A 22,573-nucleotide genomic window follows, 5' to 3' on the forward strand; every position below is an offset into this window, starting at 1 on the left:
TAAGCATTGCCATGTTAAAAAAAGAAGAAAACTACGAAAATTAATCACAAAATTAATGTAAAACATGTCACATAGGATTATAAATAGGGTATTTTCTTTTCTTTTTTTCATAAAAGCAATTGCTAAAATAGTTTTCACTTGGTCATTGAACGGTGTTCTATCTGTTTTGAGTTACTCCGACATCCGTGCATGAGTGCTCCTCCTGGGTTGTGGCGACCACTGTCCATATTCCCCAGAATCAATTTCATTTATACCCGACCCTCTTGACTTCACATAATCCTTTTTAGACATCCAAAATCCAGCACACAACATCTGGCATTAATTTGAATTTTTACACCTTAAAATTAAATTATGTTCTTCGTAATTAGGATTACCATAGGAATCATTTGTAGAAACAAGAAACCAAAGAAGTAGGATCTAAACGTTATTTGTAACTCTGAAAAGCATAAATTTGAATTCAAGAGGTCGAAACTCGAATATCAATCCCAGGGGCTGGACGCTAGATGTTTTTCCCTTTCTTTCTTGATATTTTTTTTAAACATGGCTGAACAAAAAACCTCTGAGGACCAGTTAAATTTTGCTGTAGATCAGTTACTGCTCTGCTAAACCACCGGTCAAGAATCCTTGATCTGCATAATAAAATGAACACTTTGCGAAATTTCTTGTGTTTTTGTTTTGGCTGATGCACTTGTCAACAGTCTTACTTGTTTCAGTTCACTATGTTTTCCTTTTGATTTGTTGTTATTCTATTGCAACCAGCAAGGTCATTAAAATGACAAAATAAAATTTTAACTATTAAAACCCAGCTAGTGTCAAAATTCAATTTTCAAAACTACAGAAAACATCATCATTTTTTTATTATTTTTAAGACATTTGACTAGCATAAAATTCGGATTATTGCATTAAAAGAACTGAAGTAGTGCTATACTGAGTAATTGGAAAATACTGGGTCTACAGTCCAACCACGGATTATATGGAACTTGCAAATGTCTAGTTAAGACAAGCCTATCTGAATGGGGGGGGGGGGAGAAAGCAAAAATTTGATGTGCGAGTTCTGCTCACTTGAATGAGAATCTGCTTAATTTAGAGGCTAACTTATATCTGCAAATGCTGACATCCCTAAAAACCAATAGATGTGTCCATTTGCGCCTGTAAACCGGATGTTTGCCTTTCCATACAACTCGTGGTCAGAAAGTAACAGGCCAATTAATCGAGCATCTACATACATCAATCGGCTACATTTTGACTAGGGCAATTCAGTGTAGCTGTAAATTAAACATTTATAAGTACTAAGTTATGTCCTATCGAGTTGCACTCTGGGCCGAGTACCAAATATCCATCGTTGACAAAGAACTATTTAATACACTTGAAGAACGTTACACTTATCAGAGTATTCAATATTCTGATAAGTGTAAAGGTTGATTACATGTTCGAAATTGATTTTAATATTATTAAAATGAATTTTGAACATGTACTTGTGTTCAATGGCGTACCTAGCACGGGTAAAACCCGGGGCGGTAATTTTGGCTGCCCTCCCCAATACAAATTCAAAAGAAAAAGAAATGATAAAACTCATGCATTTTTCAGAAACAACTACATTTGTGTTAAACGACACTCTAAGCTGGCTAATGTACAAAAAACAAGTGAAAGTGGGGGGGGGGGTCTGAGGGTTTTTCTGCAGCACATTTTCAAATTTGTAGTCTTAATAATGCATTTCAGCTTCATATTTTTCAAAAACTTGCAATTCCACTTTGGGGGGTCACCCCCCCCTCAGACGGGTAACAACCAGGGTAGACCTCCTCCCCCCGCAGCGACGCCACTGCTTGTTAATACACTATGTAACACTTATCGCAAAGTAAAGTTTCCTTCTTGAAACTTAAGCAAGTCTGTACAATTTACTTCAAATTTCACTGATGTTTTAAATTATGCTTAAATATATTTTGTGAGACAGCAACAAAATCAGATACAAATAAGTTTTTTTTATTGACCAAAAATAGTATACAATATAAACTTGAATGCCATATAAAGTATAAAAAATTTGAAGTAAGTTAACAGAGTCCAGAAAACTTTATACACAAATTGTTCATTGTTTACTGAACATTAGGGAAAATGAAAAATATTTACAGAATTTTGTGTACTCAGTGAGGAACTATCATACTGTAATTAAAACTGAAAACTGAATGAATTTCAGAAAATCACACCGAGATTCACACAAAGAAAGTTGAATTATTTTTTTGTGTGAGTAATAAGACGTAAACACCTTAAAAAGAATCACCGACTTTCGACTGAGAGAGCTTTGAAATTCTTCAACTCCTGGGAAATGTGTTCCAATTTTGACGTGCTACTTTTCAGCACAGATTGCATCATTCGCCTCTGTATGTCAACATTCTAATCAGTAATAAGTAGGAGAAGGCTAGAGGTTGAAAAAAAATTGTATCATACGTCTGTACTACTTAGATAGAATGGAAAACTATTTGTGAACTCAAGTAATTTCTTTAAAATTTTCTGCAAAACGAAAACCAAAAAGAAAAGAAAAACTCTCCACCTACTATCCTATATTGCCCAAAAGTAAATGTTAACTTATATACAAGATGAGTGACACTATGAGATTCGCATGGTAGCGAAAACATCATCATTAATGTTTTTAAAATGTGTCAGTTTCACACGTAACAAAAGGTATTCCCAGGCTATTAGCAAAATCAAGAAATGCTATAAAAAGAAAACTAGGGTAAAAAAAGGGGGGAGGGGGAGGGTTCAAAATATTGAAAATGTCTGCAATTTTAAATACCGTAAAAGTGGGTGAGAATGATACAAACCTTAGTTCTGACGTAATAAGAGTGCGTAGTGTATTCTGGGCTAGCTCAGTTTCAATAGAAACTATTGTGCAACCTTTTCTGGTGACGAGAGAGTTCTTATTACTGTCAAAACGGCCCGCCAGACGAATAACCTGGTGATTGTGAATTTTTTATGTTGTGAGCAACTGGTGCTACGTGTTTGTAGGTAGCTCAGAAATTCACGCTGGTGGACTTTTAGTGCAGAAGGAATCAAAATTTCATAAACACCTTTCGTTTTCATATTACATAAAGAAAGTTTCCTCCAATTTTCATTCAAAATTAAAATATTTTGATGCTTCTACAGTTACAAATGTGTAAAGTTTACATTTTGGAGGGTGAGTGTGGTACAGTAATTAATTGAAATGTTGGAGGGTGCATTGGGTTATCGGGGGAAAAAGTACGAAGGAAAAATCACAGGTGTAGATGCAAGTGAGTTTGAAGTTTCAACAATGGAAGTTTCAACAATGTAGAAGCGAAGTAAGTTTTGGCAGTGGCCTGAAAAAAAAAAGATAAGATTTGGTATCAAAAATTATGAAGAAAATAAAGCCTTTGTTTTATCTCGATTTCATGATGTACCTGACTCTCCAAAATTCAATGTTCAGCATAACTTAAACTTACATCTACAACTCTCCTGTTAAAATATAAGAGAAGTAGAGTATGGCACAAACCACCAAAACCTATATGAAAACCTTGAAATATGTGCTGTACCATTCTTACCCGCAATGAGAAGGGGAGAATAATACAAAAAAAAAAAAAAAAAAAAAAAAAAACCCTGCTCTGGAGGGGGTGTGGGTCAAGTTTCAAATTATTTTAGGGTCGGAATCGAAAGCCAAGGTCCTTAACTATAATAACAATGCAACTGCTTTTTTTTTTTTTTTTTTTGAATGAATGTTGAGTAATTACAGTTGGAAATGTACTGAAACTGTAAAACAGTCACCTGTAACTACGGTACATTTTCTGTGAACAGCATTCGTGTTTGTCTATGTTGTCTGGGTCTGCATATGCTAACAAATTAATTTTGTTGGGCAAAGATGTTTTTTTTAAATCTCAATAACTTCCTATATGCAGCAAAAAACAAACACAAGAATACTTTTGATAATGGTATAGCATTTATAGACAAATTGAAAACGTTTAATGTACACCTGGACCTGCCGACAGTTTTACTATAGTAAGATATAACCTAAACAATCCATATCATAATATATATATTAGAAACAAAAAATTTCTTTAGAAAACCCAAATATCTACATTGCTTTGATTGCTACAGTAAACTCTGAATTATCCACGGTCTTTCACACTTTAATAATAAAAAATCTTAACCGAATATAGAGAAATGCTTACATTCCAGCTTAACAAGCGTAAAACCTATGTATAGACATTCTTATTTCATTCTTCCCTATCTTCCAATAATGTCAAACCTTCCAAGATTACTGAACTACAACTGGATGAAAACTACTTTTTAAATCTTCACTACTTACTGTGTTAAATGTACACCAGTTACTGCTTTAGATCTACACTACTTACTGAATTATAGATGCGTACTTATGCATATCAGGGTTGGTAAAAAAAACGGTTTTTTGGTTTAAACCAGGTTTTTTTGGTTTAGCCGGTTTTTTTTTGGTTTAAATACTATTTGCGAGAAAAACAATTTTCGGAAGGTAATTAAGGTTCCATGTAATTAACAGTTATTCAATAGTCACATTATACCTAATTTCTTGATTAATTAAAGAGATTAGAACAAATCTTGTAACTAAATTAAATAATTAAAATAGCTTTCTGCGGGGAAATATTGATTGAAATGTTTGACTTGATTAATATATTAGTATGCATGTATATATAGACCCTTTATGATACGAAATACTGGCTTCATTTTTGATTTCATCAAATGAAAGCCAGTTTAGGTCTTTTTTTCTACCAGAATTAGACATTCTTTTTAAAACAATATGAGTAAGTAACTTTTGTAAACTGCACAGGTTAACTAAGGCAAAGCAAATACCAAAATCCCAATTCCAATGAACAAAAGGGGGGAAAAATACTAAGAATTATCTGCACCCAATAGTCATAAAGCAACATAGAAGTATAGCCAATCAAAATCTTTTGAGCACACAGAATCAAAAAAAAAAAAAAAAAAAAAACCACCAATGGAGAGTGTAGTTTATATGTGAAGATTTATATATTTCTCAATCAATTTTTACACATACATTTGCATTTTGCTCTGGGAATTTAAAAATTTGTCTTTTAATCTTCCTACATTATAATAGGAACTATTATGTATCATAATATGTTAAGTATAAACTTTTTTTTTTTTAAATTTGATTCAAAAAATATTATTTGTGTTCACCTGCAGAACAAATCTTAATTTTTAGGTGCAAACAATTAAGTTAGACTGTTGATTACCTTACAAGTCAAAGTTAAAATTCCAGGAAAGTGCAAATAAATGGGCAAAAATGTCACACCCCTGCAACAGGAGTGAGCAATATAATGGATTGCATCTACAATAAAAGATTCAATCTTAGTAAATCTTAACTAATCATGCAAATTAAGCATAATGATGGAAGTTGACTGAAATCTGCTTTAGAGCACATATATGAAATAAAAAATATATTAATATTTTTTTTCGATTAAAGCTTGTAATACATTTTGAAAAAGCAACTTTGCAATTTTAGTATTTATCTCTGCAACTTAGCTAGGAACTTAGCATAAATGGAATTTTACATTTTTCAATATGTGTGGGGAAATCAATGTAAACCTGTAAAATGGATTTTTTTTTGGCTTTAAAAAAAAAACCATTTTTAAAAAAAACCACATGGTTTTTTTTAAAAAAACCAATTGGTTTAAACCATGGTTAAAACCATGGTTTAAACCAACGTGGTTTAAACCAAACAACCCTGATGCATATACATGAGTAACTGGATCAGTCTTGATAAAAATTTTCCATTCCCTCCCCTGTGTGATTTTTGCAATCTAGTTTCATCAGTTGCAGGTAACCTGGTCACATGATTTGCTCATGTATGTGTGTAATCTGCTTTTAATAATGAGCAATGCTTTTAAAACTTTTACATGCATTTTTTACATACACTTATTTTTAACAATATAGTTAAAATGTATGCAAGTGTTATTGATATTTTTAAGCTATTGCATGCACAGGCATTGTTTTTACCTAGTTTGCAGATCATCCGTGAATTTGCTTATCCACTCTTACCATGCCACCCTATTACACAGATAATCGAGAGTGTACTGTATTCATTTATTAAAAAGAAGCCCCCAACCATGTAATATGACATACTCAAAGCACACTATATAAAATACAAATGGAATCTTACTTACATGGAATTACTTACACAACACTTCACAAAGTGACACTGTTATAATATATGTGAACATTCATAGAAGATGAAATCATAGACATAGTGCATTTTCCTCTTTGAAATGGTGTTTGTTAGACTTAACCACATATATCTAAATCCAGTTCCCTCCATCCTGAGAAACACAGAGTACTATATAAAATGGATTCATTTATTTTGTCCGGAAATAATTTTACAGGATGCATGGGCGCCCATATGCAATATTTTGAGGGGGGTGGGGTCGGATGAGGCCCGAACTGGCCAGGTCAGCAAGTTGGCGATTGCGAGAACCCCCCGCTGGGAAGGGCCCCCAAACGAAGCATTTTTTTTTTCTTTAAAGCGAAAAATGATAAAAGTGTTTTGATTTCCTTGTAACGCTTTCGATCTGCTTTTTTATGCTTTTTGCGAGGATCAGGGTCTGATTACTGAATGGGCCAACTATGCTGTGGCCTAGGGCCCTTGCTTTTTCGGGGCCCCCAAATAGCTAAAATCGTTTTAGCCAAAGCCTAAATGTGTAAGGTTTGACTGCATGGGAGCTTCATAAAATGTCTTGGCCAAGGGCCAACCTCAGAACTACAAAATAGGCAAGTTAGGCTGTCAGGGGCGGACTGGCCACGTGTGAGATGTGGAAAATTCCACATGGGCCGTCCTTAACTCGGGCCGTTTTCTGTGCATTCAATGTGTACGTACCGTTTTCCTCAATTTTATTTTTTAAAAAAAAGTTCTTAACTAGGCCGGCCGTTCTTGTGTCGAGGGCGAAAGCCAGAATTGCTCTTTGGGTCTTTTTGGGTGGGGGAGGGGGAGGGGAGAGGAGGACGGCCGCTCCTTGCCTGTATTACCGTATCTTGTTACGTAGGGAAAACGAAACAATGTCTTTGTTGGGTGGTCTTCGTTCGAAGCGAAGCCTTCAGGGTCCATGGGTATCTCTCGTATCTGTTCGGGATTGATGTTTCCTGGAATTCTGGTAAGGAGTTTTATTGGGGGTGGCGATCTTTTTTTGTGGCCATCTGAGACGATCTGAGACTGTCTGGGAAAAGATTACATTGAACCTTTTTCTAATGAAATAATTGAAAGGCGCCATCCTAAGAATAGAATGTATAGGAGCAAAACGTCTGCTAAAAAGCTTTTTTTCCCCCCTTTTCATCCTTCGTTTTTTTTTCTTTTTTTTGTTATGTTTCCCAGCACTTTGCAAAAGATAGATCCATGACTTTCTCAACCAATTAGATAATTTTGAGATCACCCCAATTTCGTCTCCGAGGAAAAAAACGAGTCATTTGTTATACACCGTGTTGACTGCTCAATGGGATTGCATGTGTTTTAAATCCAACGGTGACAAGAATCTTTTTTAGGTAAGTTTAATATTTTTAATCATCATGTGTTTTTTTATTTTATATATATATATATATATATATATATATATATATATATATATATATATATATTTATTTATTTATTTATTTATTTTGTCATCAGCACTTTAACTAATAAGAACTTGAACTATCGGTTGTAATTATAACAACTTGACGATTTTACACAAAAATGGGTCAACCCACCAAGCAGTACTTTTGAGTAAATTGAGTTCTAAGCTGAACTTCATATACATAGATGGAATATTAATTCAGAATTTGGCTTAAATCGACTTTGTATCCCCGTAGTGTATCAGTTTATCTGCCAACCTATGTGAATAACTTATTATTTTTTTGAAAATTTTTGTTGGATAACTCATTTTTGTATAACACCGTCCAATTCATCTATTTTCGTTTAGCAAAAATAAAATTCACAAAAGTACAAACAGTATAAATATTTAAAACAGTGATTTCCAACATTTTTTTATCTGTCGCCCTCCTTACCTTTTTCCTTGAAAAAAGCAAATTTTAGAACAACGTAAAATCGATATTAGGTATTTTTTGCATACAGTGAAACCTGTGTAACTTGACCACTCGCGGTGCAGTACTTTGGTGGTCAACTTAGACCGATGGTCAACTTATAAAGGACAGTAATGATTTTTTGAAATATTTTTTGTCATTTCTCGCACCTTGTATTCATTTTTCGAGGAATTCACCCTTATTACTCTTTCTGTTCAACTAACTTTCATTGTTTAACATTATTGAAAGTGAAACCATAATTAAAAATACTATTCAAATAGTTTTGTTTTTTCCTTGTTTTAAACTATATTAGACACCGTAGTTTCAGAAATTCCATACGTGCCAGCTAATTTTCTCTGGCTTTCTCCTTTTTCAATTCATTTGAATATTTCATACTCTTTATTAATTTCAAGTTCAACTAACTTCCCTTTTGAAGCCAATTTTATGTAACACTTATAGCACATTTAGCAACAACCTCGACTCTCTCAGTTCATGAAGGCAAAATTAAAATGTCAATGGGACTAATGGCCCTAGAAATAGAAGAAAAAAAAGAAAAAAAACTAGCATTAAGACTTATTAACTTTACAAATAGACACTACTGGCCACTAGGGAAATGCCCTACCCATTTTGCTGCAGAGGGCCCAAAATGTACAGATCCGGGCCTTAGCACAATTCCAGTATTGCCACAACCTATTGCAACTGAAAGAAAACACTTTGTACTTTTCTACTGACACCTATTTTTATTGAATAAAGTACGAAGAACTATCTCAAATAGAACAACAAATGAAAAACAAGCTTGGAGAATAAAGAGCAGCATAAGCTGTATGCTGCTGTTTAGTTAGTAAAATGCTAGTCCGTCATCAAAGCATTAAAAACATTCTTGGAAAGCTATCAAATAATAATAATAATACAATAATAATAAATTAATTCATAATAAAATAATTTACTGAAGAAAGTTTTAAAAATAAACAAAGTGGTAAACATACAAAGGGTTTTTTACAATACTCCAAACGAAATTTGGCGAACATTAGTGGTCAAGATAGATAGGTGGTCAAGTTACAGAGGTTTTCCTTCATTATATAAGATAGGACTAATTCCGTTCCTGACAAAAGAGATCAACATAGACAGGTGGTCAACTAACAAGAGTGGTCAACTTTACAGGTTTTACTGTACTTAATTTTAATTTAAAGACTAAAAACTGTACCAATTATTGTTACACACATTTTTTATGTTTTTTTTTCAAGAGTAATTAATATTTGAAGCGAGATAATAAACTAAGATTACTAATGTACTTTTCAAAGACAGCAGAACATTTTTCCCTTTTTTTGGTATAAAATTTAGGATTTGGAAGAATGAAAAACTTCGGCAGTTTAAACTTGAAGGAAAAAAAAAAAGAAGAGAGAGAGAATGGTTTGTTCCGATATCCAGAACCTGCCCTGAGTACAATTCGTCTGCTTGTCCAAGATATGAGAATGTGCATGGCCCTCCTGAACTTAATTCATTTCTTTTTTAAACTCATGATTTTTTGTCTAAACTCTGGATCATCGATTTTGCATACGTTTTCACTTTCAATATCTGCTGTTTTGTTTCAGTTTTTAAATTCTTATGATTTATGTTTATTATTATTAATAAACACAAATTATTAGAATTTAAAAATTGAAAAAATATAATGATTTATGTTTATTACTTATGTTTATTATTATTATTATCATTTAAATTTTTGTTTTGAATGTTCATTGCCCCCTGAAGTAACCAAATCAACCTTTTGGGGGTAATCGCTTCAGGTTGGAAACCACTGATTTAAAATATACTGGATATTTCACTTGATTAGAAATAAAAACAAAATATCCTTTTCATAACGTTCTCTTTAAGACTTAATTTTAAAATGAATATCAACTTAAAATTTTACTTGACAATCAGCAATTATGCTATAGAATTTGTAATTCGTATTGAAAGTTATCCATAAACTTTTATGTGATTTGTTTTGACTTTTAAAGAGAAAATGTCTTACAATTTTAGATACATCTATTTAATTCACGAATATAACACGGATTGTTTTTACATTTAGCTTTAAATTTTATGACGTAGTAACATTCCTGAAGTAAATTTTAGTTTTGCTGTTAAATAAACAAATTAGTTAAAGAAAAAAAAACAGAGAGAGAAAGTGAGGAAGGGTTTACGCTACAGTAACCAATCATAATTTCCTATATTAGTTGGTGTTTTATTTTGCGTATAAGCAATCTTAATGAATTCTTACAACAGATTAATAAAGTGTAAGTCTAAAGAAGCTCAGCTGGCTCAGCACTTATAAATTGAATCAATACCAGCAACTACAGTGATTTATCATTATAAATAATGTCTTCCCGATTTTTAAAGCAGAAATACATTAAACGAAATCCAATTTATCCCCCCACCCCCTCATCTATGAGAGGGATGAGGAACCATTTCGCACTGAATAAATTGAAAGCCACATGCAATCTCAGACCTAGGCATTAAAAAAAATAAATAAATAAATAAAAGGTGCGGCTATATGAGAAGAACTTTTTCTCGTCAATACTTTTTCATTCTGTAAAAATTACGGATTGCGATAAAGAAGTTTAAAGTTTCAAAACTAATTTAAAAAACGTCTTTGAAGTTGTATATTTCGTTTTGGCATTTAAAAATAAATTACCATTTACAATACTATATATGATAAAAATTGAAACTAATAAGATTAGGTACATTAGGATGTCTTCTTATGTAAAATGGAAAATAATACACCATTGATTGATATGAAAATTAAAAATGAAAATATTTCAAAAGATTTTGAGTTTACAGCGTTTAATAGATTTAATGCGATTTTTAAAATTTATTATTATTTGTAATTCGAGCATTAAAGTTGTTTCTAAAGAACAAATCCGACCATTGCACGTCAGCTTTTCCCAGCAACCTTCACTTTTGCTCTAAAATTTTCCAGTTGCTGTATTTGTGTTTTAATGTTCATAAAACACTAGTGCATTAAAAAAAAAAAAGGACACTCGTGTGGAATATGCGCAGGACAATGTCCATTACCAAAACAAAGAAAGAAAAAAGTATATGGCTTAAAGCTTCAACGGGTCTAAGTTGCCTTACTTTCCATAAAATTCTTAGTTGTTCAAGAATTGTTCTAAAGTATCTAAAAAATTTTTAAGTATTTGTGTTTGAAATTTTTCATTTTTTTTTCACTACCTAAAAGTTTTCATTGTTTTGCAAACGAATTTTTGAAATAAAAACGCTAAATTTGGCTCCTAGTTTGGCTTTATATTTAATTATCAAGAATATATTTTTTTATGTTTAATATTAGTTTCTATGGTGCATTTTAAATTTAAGAATTTAATATTTATATTTACAATTGCTTGCATACTTTCACATTCGACACAATATATGCATTTCAGTAAAAAAAATTAATTCAAGAAAGGAAATATATTAGTTTTACTAATTATGATTGTTGTGTATGTAATTCAAGTAATTCAATTTCAACTTATCACAGGTATGTAATCTAGATCTTGAAGTTGCATTTTAATTTGAATTAGTTTTTTGTTTTATACGAAGAAAATCAAGTATAAAGGAAAGGAAAAAAACATTGTTAATTCTTTTTTTTTAAATTTAACAGTTTTATGGAACATTAAAATAGTTATTTAGACAAATGACACTCAATTCATTAACGCAAAAAATGTTGTCTGCACAAAAAAAAAATTTGTTAAAACGTAAACATTAAAGGTTTTTATTATTTTTTCTCTCTTAACATTTAATTACACATGGATCATTGGTTTACAACTTATTCAAAGTTTCTATTTATTATTTAAGATATGATATCATTTAAAGCGTATAAGACGGAAATATTTCCTCATCCGATCTTCTCTGCCTATTTTTTTTATTTTTATTGCACTAAAATTTTCCTGAAAATGTTTTCCAAATTGTGTTTTGATTTAACTTCCGCCCCCTCTTACTGCTGACTCGTATTACTTACAACAATAAGATTACAACTTATGCATTAAAAGATTATCTTATCGCCTCAAAACATGTGTTGCAATATTTTTTTCAAATGTTTGTTTGTTACACAGTACGTTTACTGATTGTTTCCACACAAAGGTTTTACATCAGAATTACGCGTGCTACAATTTTCTGCTAAGGACTAAATATGTTGTTCTTTACTGGATGTTCTAATGATTCAAAAATAATGATAACAATAAAAACTTTATAAAATGAAATTTCAATGCTTTTAGGCTAACTTTATAATGATTTACCCAAGAACTATTGAAATAAATAGCATTTTAAAGCTGAAACAAGCTATAAATTTTAATTATTTGCTGAGAATTATTCATTAGTTTGAATACGTACAATACAATTTTAAGAAAAGACTTTTAAAAAAAAGAGTTTTTTCTAAAGGGTAAATAGTACCGCTCATGGCAATATGAGGTAGTGAGAAGCAAGGGATGCAAGAGGAGAAATTGAAAATTTGGAGATAACCAGTACAAATGGTTGGTGGACCCCTCCTCTGTCTTGGGGCAAGATATAGTAATAGCAAAGTTGGTAATAGCAACCCTGGTATGTGCCGCTGTACAGCATGATTTAGAAAAAATTCAATGAAAGCCTACCTAGGATGTAATCTTTATACGAGTTTTACTCAAAACTTGAAAATGTCTACTTACACCCTTTTGCTTCTCACTGCCTCAAATGTATTACGTTTTGTTTAAAATAAGATTTTTATTCGCTTTTACATAAACGAAATACTCTTAAATGCGGATTTTCAAAGAAGCCACAAGTTTTCACAAAGGTTTTTTTTTTATTGCGTAGAGTAATTTAAGCTTGCAAATATTTTTGAGAAAGTTAGATCCTTGAAATATCATCTGTATATAATGGGCGTTTGCTGTATGCTTGGTTTAAATCAATCTGCCCACTAGTTTGCTTGAAATGAAAAGTTAAAAAAGGATTTCTGAAAAAAAAAAAATAAAAATCTCGGTATTTCAGCAGGGGGGGGGGGGTAGAGAGAGAGGTGAGGGGGGTGCTGGAGGAACCTTTTATATTTTTGGAAAAAACACACTAGAAACTTTTTAGGTTTGGAAAACTACAGCCAAACTTTTTTGGATAGGGCCGGCATGAATTTTTTTTTCCACATTAAAAGTTTAGGGCCAGTCCGCCCCTGTAGGCTGTCTAACGAGACCCAGGCCCAAATCTAAATTTAGAGCTCCCCAGCAACAAAGCCAGCAGTGTATATTTGAAACATTAATAAGTCTTAGAGCTAGTTTTTTTTTCTTTAATTTCTTGGGTCGTTGGGCCCTTAAGGACGTAGACCTACACTGTGGGGTCAGCAGGTACGGGCTTGAAGGCAGGGCCCAATTAAGGTAATGGAAGACCCTGTAGGCCAAATAGTTTTTTGGGGTCCCGCTATAGTCAAACTTTACAATTTTAGCCTTATTAGATTATTGGTTAAAGCAATTTTAACAATTGGACTGAAGGGGCCCTGCTTGAGTAATCCTAAGGTTGAAAAAAGTGCTTCTTTTCCAAATTCTTACTTTCATTTAATCCGATTTTCAAATAAATTAGAAATTGAGTTTCATTCACGAAATTTAGCTTTAATTTTAATGTTTTTGGAACTATTGAGGATAAGCTAAGATCGCTTCTATAAGGTATATCGATTTTTCCCCCCGACAATTTGCTGCTTCGAAATACGGAGGTACAACTCTAGTATAATTTTACACTATTTTTTTTTTCTTTCCTTCCTCTTTTAATGCTATTGCTGCCAAGGAGGATAGAAGGGAGTTATTCATTAATTTTTTAAAAATATTATTTTTAATGAAATACAAGAGGCGTCTCGTAGAGGACAAAATGACCGTTTTCCGAGGAATGGCACTATTGCGTTCAGTTAAATGCATCCTTGTTTCAAAATTTGAAGAATCACACTTTTGCTCAAGGTCCATTGTAAAAACATGCGGTATATTTAATTCATGCAGTTATAAAGGAATACTATTTAAATGTCAGGTTCAGGTATTGGGGGGGGGGGGGAATATATGAAAAAAAAAAACAGTGCAATTGACTCAGAAAATTGTATTTTAAATTATTGCACTTCAAAGGGCAATATTGAGAAAACATACATAAGGCTGAATCGTTTTGCAGGCAAAAAAAAGTATTTTTTCCAAGACAGTGGTAAAATTGGCAAAAACAGAATTACAAAGAAAGCTGAATTGAATTCTGTTAGTTATAGGTGCTGGAATGATCTTAATAGAATGTATATAAATAATTTTAGATATCAATTTTATTATTAATTATATTTATTTATAAATTGCAAAATTTACATTTAGTAACAAAAGCAATTATTTTAAATCACCACTACAAAATGTTGCAATATAACATTGTAAATTTCTTTATAAGTCAATTCTTTTAATAATAAAAATTGAGGCAAATATATATTTTTTTAAATTAGGTTTGGCACATTTAGCCAAAGATAGAAAAGAAAGAGTAAAAACTGTACTGGCAAAATATTTTTGCTCATATTTGCCAAAGTAGCAAAGCTAGATCTGCTTTATTTATGGTTCTTGGATGTAACTAGTTTAATATTATAGTAATGTTAACTGTATTCTAATACTTTTCATGTTTTTATGCCTAAAATTTTAACTTGCATCAGTGAAACAGTAATCCACAGGTTAAGTTTGCACTGTTTTAGTGAAATGCTTTTCTAATTAATACTTCGAATTCAGAACAAAAGAAAGTGGAGAATAAATAACAATAAAATAACTCACTAACTTCGATTTAAAATATTAAACTGTCCTAACTATTAAATAAGAAATTCTTATCTTTTTTAGTTAATTTTTGGCAGAGAAGCATCTAGTGTGAATTTCGCGATGCCATCAGAGTAAAAAAAAAAAGAAGAAGAGGTAAACTATGATTGTATTCAGTATGAAACATAAATATGAACAAAAGGTATAACCAGGGTTGGCTTTCTGAAGGCAGAAACTAGTTTTTGCCGTGCCAGTGGCAGAAACTGGTTATAACCGGTAAAAACCGGCAGAAACTGGCAAAAATTTAAAAGTGTCTTTCAATAACTCAAGTAATTAATAAATGATATTTGTTTATGTCAACTAAAAAATTAAACATCATTTCATCATTTAAAAAAATAAAATCCAATGCTAGTGCCCTTGATTTAGTTCAGAAAGGGAACTTTTCAATTGCAGAGGCTCGTAGTATTTGGATTAATTTAACAAAGGATAAAAAATCATACGGAGTTGCTCAGGAAAGAGGAGGGACATACAGAATTAAACGGGCATTACTGATTGTAATTTGCTCACTTATATGCTTCCTCTAAATTGTTTGTGATTGAAATTATCATGTACTTTTAAGAAGAAAGTGCCAGAATTTTACTTGCCTAGAATTTTGTACCTAATGCCACAGTTTTGTAAAACAAATTGGCCCATTACTCAAAACTTATTTTTCTAGTCAAATTTTTACCACAACCCCAGTTACTACATGGTGGACCTGTTGTACAATAGATGAAAGTTTCACAAACATTGCTTGCTTCCTTGATGCATTGTCTGCTAGCTCTTCTGTTTCAAGAATATTCTAAAGTTTCTCATTTGTGCATATTAAATTGAGAACCTGTTTAGATTTTTGAAACCACCTTTTCGAAGAGGCAATTTTAGGGTCCCAACAATGTAACATTTGAATTTGAATTGTGATAATTTTGTAATAAAATTACAGTGCTTCGGTTAACCATTAATTATTTTTTCCATGCATTTTCTGTTGTATATCTTGAATTAATTTATCATTTTGTGAGTTATTGCCAGTTTCTGCCGCAAATTTGGCAGAAAGTGGTTTTTGCCATGCCGGTTTTAACCGGTTTCTACCAGTGGTTTTAACCACCTTGGCAGAAACTTGCCAACCCTGGGTATAACTCATGCTAAAATTTTTTTTTTCTTTTTGAAGATTACTCATAAAATAGTTAAAGCTTATTCAAATTCAATTGAATTCTGTACTATTGCACAAAATTGAAGAAATATGGTACTTAAAGTAATTTTTAAGTACCTAACAAAGACTTGTTTCTATTCTTTGCTTGTGTATTATCCATGTACAGTGAACTCCTGATTCTCCACAGAATAGGGTGGCACAGATAGGCAAATTCGCAACTTAAGTTAAAAAAAAAAAGATCCTAGCATATGCAATTGCTTAAAAAGATTATTAACACTCGTATACATATGTAACAGAGCTAAAACAAAACCAGTGTATGTAAAAAATGCATATCAAAAAGAAGAAAAAATGAATCACTCATTCTTATAAACTGAATTTACGCACATATGCAAGCAAATGGTGAAAACACATTACAGTAAACTCCTGATTATCGGCGGTCGGATGATCCGCGGGTCTTTTCACATTGTTTTTTCTTTAACTCCCATTAAATGTTTTGAAACTTCTGATTGTGCTTCTGATTTAGCTTTCACATGCATTTTTTACATTCAATATTAGTAGATGAAATGTAACAATCTTTTTAGCTATAATTTAAACGTGTGTGTGAGTGTTATTCGTATTTTTTAGCTATTGTATACTCTAGTATCGTTTTTTACCAATTATTCGGGTTATCCTCGGTTTTCGTTTATCCATCGTTACCGTGCCACCCTATTCCGCAGATAATCGGGAGTTTATTGTAACTACATCAGGATCAAGCTAGGTTATGCCAAAAGCGCATAGAAGGAATAGAATTCCGAGAATGGTCTGGTCACTTGTTTATGTCCGAAGTAGCATAAATTTAAAAATCAGTAAATAGTATAAATCCAAATCAGTAAGTGATCTAGATCTAAAAATGAGTTTTCAACTAGTTTGGTTTCTGTAACTGTGAAAAAGGGGAGGGGGGGGGGGGAAGAAATAGAAATGTTTAAAAGAAATTTTGTAGGCATACATGTTAGGTTCAAATGTGTGCGTTTGCCTACATTCAGTTAATAACCAGTTTTTTTGAAAGTGTGAATGCTCGCGGATAATCCGCCCCATTTAAGTTTGGATTCAAGTATGGAAGTCTACGTGTGTCCTGACAAATATGTCTTCCTTCGTACCTTAAAGAATCATTTCAAATAGGTACAATATGACCTGTCCTATGTTTAAGCCAGAATGCTTGCATTTAATTATATAGAAAGTTTAAATAAAAAATATCATTATACTTGGAGATCTAATAGAATGGCTGGTATCAACAGAAAGATGACAAATAGCTTTTTATGATATGTCCATAGTAGGGTACTTATGAGAGTTCTGCAACAGGAGGCGGTGTCGGTGGTATGCATCTGCAATCCGCCTCCCCCTCCCACTCTTCCTCCCACCGCCTCCTCCCCACCCCCTCCCGACCTTGGGGTTGACCCTCCCCACGACCGGGGCCGCCGCGAGAACCCGTAGAAGGTGACGAGGGTTTTTCCCGCGTTTTAGATATTTTTCCCGCGTTTTCGGACTTAGAATATTTTGAACTTGTTGTCATGGTATCCACAAAGTTTTTACTTTTTGGATGGCAACACTTGTTTGAGTTTCGGTTTTGGAATGGCAACACTTGTTGTCATGACAACCAGAGTTTTTAGTTTTCGGTTGGCAACACCTGTTGCTATGCTTTAACTTATGCGGTGTTTAACGTTCATGGCGCCATCTATTGAGAGGTTTATTTTTATTTTTTTTTTATTTCTACGAATTTAATTATTTTTATTTTCACAGAGTGTTGAAGTTGGGAATCGAACACCCAAACTTTGAGTTAGCAAAAACGTATGCTAACCACTATGCTATATTTTTCATTACTCTTTCAGTCTTAATGTGAATCTGTACCATGACAACGAATATTACAATTAAATTAATTTTAAAACCATCAGTTAATTTACTCTTTAGTACTAATCATGGCATATCATTAACTGAATTTCAGCTCATAATTGAAACTATCATCATTATTATTATTTTTCATAATAACAAAGTTTTCACTTAAGTAAAGATTTATTTAAATACAACCCATTCGAGATTTTAGATTTGGTTCAATGCTTTGTGGACTTGAAATATATTTTAAACTTTGATTTTCTTTTTCATGCATTTCAAACTTTATCATTTTTATTTTTTCTAACTTGTTAAATTTTCTTAACTAATTTCATTTTTCTTTGTCAAATTTACAAATATTTTTTCTAACTTGTAAAAATTTCGAAGAAATAATTTTCTTAACTAATTTTTTTGACTTTCATACAACAAAATATTTTTTCTTACTTGTTAAATTTTCAAAGAAATAATTAACTTAAATATTCTTTCACACATTTTGAACTTTAACGTTTTTTCCTGTCATTTAGCACTTTGATTTTTTTTTTTTTTCACTATTTTAGCGTTTTTCAATTATTTTCAGTCTTTAACTATTTTCTTAACTTTTTAGTCTTTAACTAATTTCAAGCATTTCAGACTTAGATTATTTTTTCGTGATTTCGATTTTTTTTTTTAGTATATTTTAGAGTTTGATCATTTTCTCGCTTGTTTTTACTTTATCGTTTTTTTTTTTTTTCCCGATATTTTTAAACTTAGAAATTTTTCACAAGTAGTGACAGGAATCGAACCTTCAAATTTTTCAAAACGTTATCATGTCTTCAATTTTTGCAATCATGTCAAACTTGCAATCAATTTACTCGTAGTAGTAATTAACACTTATCATTAACAAATTTTCTCAGATTTTAAAAAAATCAACTTAATTAATTTTTTCCAGTAAGCAAATTGCGCACTCAAGTTACATTCCAACACTGCATATATGTTTCAAGAGTTTCATTGAATTTATCACATTCCATTTAATTAACTCTAATAATTACTTTTTCATTAATACTTAACTTAATCATTTTATCATACATTTATTCCAGTTACAAAATTATGCTTAAAAGTTATTTATTTTTCTTAGCACAAGAGATTTTAACATGTTCCTACTAAAATGCTTTTCACTCTAGTTTGAGTTTACTAAAATAGCAACTCATTTACGATTTAGATTCATTTAATCGTCTTTGATTCTTTTTTCATTGTTAATATTTTAAATTATCACATACGTTATTATTTTTATACATTTATCCATTTAATTTTCGAAAATCTACAATCAATTTACTTTTCGTATTAATTAACACTTATCACTATCAAATATTTTCATGAATTTTAAAAAATTATCTTCTTAAATAATTTTTTACTGTAACCAAATTTCCCACTCAAGTTATATTTTATCACTACATATGCTTTTCATGAGTTTCATTTAATTTATCGCATTTCATTTAATTAACTCTAATAATTATTTTTTATCATCGATATTTAAGTTAATCATATTTTCCTTTATTTATTTTTCATGCAAACACTCTTGATGGAATAAAACAAATTTTTAAACTTTCATGAATTAAATCCCCTCTGACTATTTTATTTTACTTTACCATACTTTACTATTTTACTTACTGCGTTTTACTATTTATCATTCATTACAGCTTTTCCAAAATATTACTTTACAACCAACTAATTTCATTAACAGAATTTTCATTACAATTTATAAATTTCACTTTTATTTAATTATTTTTACCTACGGTAAAATAAAACACATAACACAAAAATGTTAAACATCAATGAAGTACCCAAGAAATGTTAAAATTATAAGTCGAGTATCAAAACTTCATGTCAGCAAATTTTAAAAATAGACTTACCGAAAAATAACTTCTACTGAAATTCATTTCAAAACTTGGAATCAATTTACTCTTAGCATTAATAAACACTTATCATTAAGAAATTTTCACGAATTTTAAAAATCATGTTGTTCGATGAGGTTTTGTCAATGAAGTTATCGCACCGATGACTAATTTAATTAGTGCATCTTTAGTTGCAGAGTGTAACTGGAGTCCTTTTTCAGAAAATAATACTTGTATTTGAAATTATGGCTTTATTTCCTCCTTGGTGATATTATACAGTGGTATCCTTGGCGAACTATTTACATATGAAATATGATATTGTTAAAGTAAGTTCTCTCGAAGCATTAGATAGATTTGTAAAACAGGCAAAACCATTATTTGTAATTTGCATTATGACAAATGAAGAATCATTTATGCAATTGAAGTCACAGTTATTTAAACTTAAGGTTTGCTGATAAAGTTTACAGTAATAAAATGCCTATTCGAGAGCATAACGGCTAGCAGCCGACTTGGCTGACTATGAAACTGAAATACGGCGCCTTAACAGAGAGAGAGAGAGAGAGCAACTGAGCTACAGAAGCAACATATATAGTCAGCCAGAGTCGTTTGCATATGAAATGCGCATTTCCCGATGTTAGAACGGCGGCCAATCAAATGGATAAGGAACTTCGTCATTTCATGACGAAAGGCACGCACGTGTCTAAGATCGGGAAATACGTTACATACATTGAAATTAGCATTCGTGACTTTGCAAGATAAAAGAAAATGGGGATTTAATTAATGCCAAATATATCAAAATAAACGTGAATTATTGATAATATTTGGAATTCCCAACAGGGCCCGCCTCTTGCAAAGCACAATGTATCTAAACATTACAAACAAATTTTTTTTTTTCTACAAATGCAATTAAACTTTTAAAAAATGGTGAAATCCTTGGCATGACATCGGAAATAGGTTGAAGCTTCAAAAGTCCTTTTTGCTCCAAAAAGTCATGTCCGGTAGGCATACGAGAAAATGAAAGATACAATTCAAAAATACTTATGAACAAGTACAAATATACCAAATTTCATTTTCAAAGACAAAGTAATTACATTTGTTTAAGAAAGTTTTGTTTGTAGAAAAATTTGCCAAGAAACACTGAAGTGTTGTTGGACTTTGAAATTTTTTTAAACCAAAAAGGTTTTCAAAAAAGAATTTAATTTTACTTTATTTAAAGGTTTCGTGAAAAGGTCCGCAAAATTTTGTTTCGTATTAACGTAATTTAAATCAAACAAATTTTTATCAATTAAATTTCTCAAGAAATGCAATTTTATATCAATATGCTTAGTTCTACAGTTCTCTATCGAAGAATTTGAAAAGTTAATTGCAGCTTGATTGTCACAGAGTAATTTGAATTTAGGTTTCAAGTTGATTAACTTTAAATTTACAATTTCATTCAAAATGTGAACAATCCAGATAAGCTCTTTCGCTGCCTCGGTTAACGACACATACTCTGCTTCCATAGTGGATAAACTGACGCATTTTTGCTTGAATGTTTTCCAAATTATGGGAGATTTGTCGATAAAAAGAATCATTCCACCGATTGAAATTCTGTCATCGCGATTTGCAGCGAAGTCAGCGTCGCTGAAACATTCAATTTTCAAATCGGAAACATTCGATAAACAGAGTTTTAACGAGCATGTATAGCATAAATACCCGAGTAATTTAAGTAGAACATTCCAATGTATAAGTCCTGGATTCGACTGAAATTGAGACAAGATATTTACGGCGTAACTTAAATCCGGCCGTGTTCTACTCGCAACAAAAGCAATACAGCCCAAAATGTTACGATAGGGAAATTTAGAAACCATTTCAATCTCTTCTTTTGAATCCGGACATTGGGTTTTTGAAAGAACTGTGCCAACTCCTATAGGCAATGATACAATTGGGAAATTGAAATTCTTATAAGTATCACATATTTTGTTGATGTATGTCTGTTGGTGAATGAACAAATTACCGTTGCTTTCTTCAAATTCAACTCCTAGAAGTTTGCGAGTTTTTCCTAGCATTTTTATATCAAATTTAGATTGGAGTTTTGAAGTGACAGTATTTAAATATTGTTCATTTTTACAAAACACAACAATATCATCAACATAAAGAATTAACACAATATTATTTTCAAATGTATATACACAATTTGCCCAAGATAATTTATGAAAACCTAAATTCAGTAGCACACTGTGAATTTCAGTAAACCATTCCCTTCCTGATTGGTGTAATCCGTATAGTGCCCTATTTAATTTGCAAACATATTCAGGTTTTTGAGGATCCTTAAACCCTTGTGGTTGCGATATATAAATGGTTTCTTTTAAAGGAGCGTATAAATATGCGCATTTTACGTCAAACTGATTATGCAACCATTTCATTTTACATACAAAAATTGAAAAGAACATTCGGATTAATGAGAAACTAATTACTGGATTAAAAACCTGGTCAAAATCAACCCCTCTGGTTTGCCGATTTCCCTGGGCACAGAGGCGACTTTTGTATCTAACTGCCTCCCCTTTATCATTTTGTTTTACAGTGAAAACCCAACGACATCCAATTATTTTTGAATTGACCGGTTTCGGCACTAACTTCCAAACATTTCTTTTCTTAATAATTTCCATCTCTTGAGACATAGACTCAAGCCATTTATTAGCTTCTGGAGTCTTTAGTGCTTCATTAAAGTTCTTAGGAATCTGAGGTTGCAGTCATAATTGAGAAGATTCTGCCGCAATTGGATCAACAATTCCAGAAAAGTCATTTTTACCGCAAAAACTAAAATTTTCTTTTATATACTCAATATTATGTGAAATGCAGAATTTTTCCACATCATTGTGTGAGCGTAACCTAGC

The sequence above is a fragment of the Uloborus diversus genome, chromosome 1 (genome assembly GCF_026930045.1).
Source record: "Uloborus diversus isolate 005 chromosome 1, Udiv.v.3.1, whole genome shotgun sequence".
NCBI lineage: Eukaryota > Metazoa > Arthropoda > Arachnida > Araneae > Uloboridae > Uloborus > Uloborus diversus.